Genomic DNA, 3,174 nt, shown 5'->3' with positions numbered 1-3,174 from the left:
TATATATATATATATATATCCTCTTTCTTTCCTTTCCTGAGCGTCTGATAATACATTACTTGTACCACGTCCTCGCGTTGTTGTTTTTTCATGTTTGCTCTTCTTTGTTTGGATTCACTATATATATATATATATATATATACATACATATATATGTGTGTGTGTGTGTGCACAAACACACACATGCATGCACAAACATCAGTTTGTTTATTTATTTATCTATTTATTTATTTATTTCAGTAAGATGGCATTTGAATATTCCGAATTGAGATCTGGCGATTCTTGACACTTCAAAACAATAAACAGCAAAGTAAGTCGCATAACATTTATTTAATTATTTATGGTATATATTACGATGCACCTATTTAAGTCTACACATCACCTAACAATTTACTGACGGTAAATTGGCAGAATCGTTAGAGTATCAGACAAACTAATTGCTGTCTTGCCAATATTTAGTTACAGTTATGTACGTTATTAGGTCAAATATTTCCACGGTTAGGTTTTTACTTTCATCCTTCCTGGCGTATTGAAATAAACTGCTAGTAAATAAGTATTAGAGTCGATTTGCTCGACTAACCTCTTCAAGGTGGTGTCCCAGCACTTCCACAGTCTAATAACTGAAACAAATAAAAGATATGTGTGTGTGTGTGTGTATATATATATTGGGTCAACCCATAAATTATGCAGTTTTTTATACTTCTTTTATTTTTCAAAATTAAGATAAACAAAGTTCTTTTTAAATCTAAAATATACTTTCCTTCATTTTCTACAATGCTCTTCCAACTACCTAGCGGACTTGCAAGGCCCCTCTTCCAAAATTCACTTGTCCGTGATGAAAAATACTCCTTCAGTACTGTTCTGACCTCATCTACAGATTTCATATTTTTTCCGTCCAAATGATTTTGAAGACTGCGAAATAAATGATAATCAGATGGGACAATATCTGGCGAATATGGTGGGTGGGGAATCGTTTCCCATTCAAACTGCTTCAGCCTTTGGAATGCCATCCTCGCTGTATGTGGCCGAGCATTATCCTGATGGAAGAACACCTTTCGTCTTGAAACCAAAGATGGTCGTTTTTCTTTTTGCGCTAACTTAAGCCGCTCAAGTTGCTCACAGTAGATCTCCTTTGTTATCATTTGGTTTGGGTTTAAACGTTGAAAGTGGACTAAACCTTTCATATCCCACCAAACAGATAACAACACCTTACGTGGGTGAAGATCTTCTTTAGCCTCAGATGCAGGTGTTTCTCCTTTCCCTACCCACTGACTTCGGCGCTTGACCTTTTTATATAGAACCCATTTTTCGTCACCAGTCTCTACTCATTCCAAAAAAGGTTCATTTGTGAGATGTGACAACAAAGAAGAGCACACATTCACTATCTGCGCGCGATTAGACTCGGAAAGTTTGTGAAGAAGCTATTGACCCATTTTGATGACTTTTCCGATGGCACCCAGTTGTTGATGAATGGTTGAATGACAAAATCCAAGCTTCTCTGCTAGTTCCTCAACGGTTACAATGGGATTTTGTTCCACCAGGGTTTGCAAGATGTCCTCGTCGAGTTCTACAGATCTTCCAGGACGAAGCTCGTCTTTTAGGCTGTAGTTTCTGGCTCGGAATTTCTGAACCACCGTTGACACTGGCTTACATTTATTGTCCAATCCCCATACACTGCATTAATATTCTTCGCACTTTCCATTGCATTGTTGCCTTTATTGAATTTATAAAGCAAAATCTGCCGAATATGCTCCTTTGTTACTTCCATTATAGCTTTGAAAAAATAACTGTTAAAATCGAACTATTCTTCAAAACTTGCACTAAAAAAAAGTTGATGCAGGTAGTTTATCCCGTCCCCCTCTGACTTTTAGTTCAGGCAATTGAAAAAACCCGAATTATTTATGGGATGACCATATATATATATTTACACGCTCATGTATATATGCATACCGATTTCAAATTTTGACACAAGGCCAGCAATTTCGAGAGAGGGATAGTCGATTACATCGACTCCAGTGCTCAACTGCTACTTATTTTATCGACTCCGAAAGGATCAAAGGCAAAGTCGGCGGAATTTAAACTCAGAACGTAAAAATGGACGAAATACTGCTAGGGCATGTTAACGACTCCGCCAAACTCGCTACCTCGGTTGCTAGAAAAATCAGTGTGACACATGTTATGTCAACACTGTACTGTTTCTATTTTTCTTCCTCTTTTACATTTTTTGTAATTACAGAACAATCTAGTCAACAGGCTTCCGTACAGTTTCCGTTTACCCAATTTCACTCACAAAGTGAGTCTGCATGAGGCTATAGATAACGGCGTTTACCCAAGATGTCACGAAGCAGGATTGAAAGCGGACCGATACGTGTGTGTGTGTGTGTCTGTCTGTGTGTTTGTCTGTCTGTCTGTCAGTATTTGGGGTAGGAACTGTATAAGTGCGCTCCCGCGTCTGTTTGTGTTTGTATGCAAAAGCGTTTGTATACAAAAGAGTTGTAGTGTGTTCATTTAAAATGCCACAGTTAGAACTAAATTATTATTTAATTTTAACAAAGATTAAACTTCTACCTTACAATAATAACATTCAATAATTCTTGAGTGTATGTTGGAGAAAAAAAAAGTGAGGAGGAAGGGGAGGAGGGGAGAAAGGGTAACTAGAGCCACCTCACTAACATGTGTCTCCCAATGGTGACATACGTTACTCACGTGACACTTGAAACATTCAAAGAGAAATAAGCTTATGCTAAAGAAATTATGCTTCGTACTTAAAATATTTTGCTTTCATATCTTTGTTTCTCCTCCCCTTCTCTTTACTCCACTCTCTTTCTAATTTATTGTCTCCCCCACACTCTCTTTCCCCCTCTTTCTCTCTCTCTCTCTCTCTCTCTCTCTCACATGTAGATATATTCATACATATGTTTTTATGTTGAGAATAAAAATATTTTTATACATATATGAGTTTGGGTATGTGTGCGTATGTGGTTGTGCGTGTTCGGTTGTGAACAAATATGTCTATTTATGACTATATGAACACATATGGGTTTCTATGAATGTGTGTGTATATATATAATACACACACATACACACACACACACACACACACACACACACACACAATACATACATGCAAACACAAATGCATAAAATACGCATGCATAAACAATATATATATAT

The 3,174-nt window shown here is 37.0% G+C and overlaps 1 long non-coding RNA gene across 2 annotated transcripts in view; it reads left to right on the top strand.

Annotated features, from left to right (window-relative positions):
- LOC128247293 (uncharacterized) overlaps positions 1-3,174 on the top strand; it is a 135,406-nt gene that overhangs the window by 114,755 nt on the left and 17,477 nt on the right. The window contains exon 4 of one of the 2 annotated variants that reach the window (XR_008263665.1): positions 241-310. This is a non-coding gene — a long non-coding RNA (uncharacterized LOC128247293). Of the gene's footprint in view, positions 1-240; positions 3,026-3,174 lie in introns of those variants that run through there. The other variant, XR_008263664.1, reaches the window with a different exon arrangement.

This window comes from Octopus bimaculoides, chromosome 3 (genome assembly GCF_001194135.2).
Source record: "Octopus bimaculoides isolate UCB-OBI-ISO-001 chromosome 3, ASM119413v2, whole genome shotgun sequence".
Taxonomy (NCBI): Eukaryota; Metazoa; Mollusca; class Cephalopoda; order Octopoda; family Octopodidae; genus Octopus; species Octopus bimaculoides.
The sequence above is the reverse complement of the archived record's forward strand: the minus strand, read 5'-3'. Positions and strand labels throughout refer to the sequence as shown.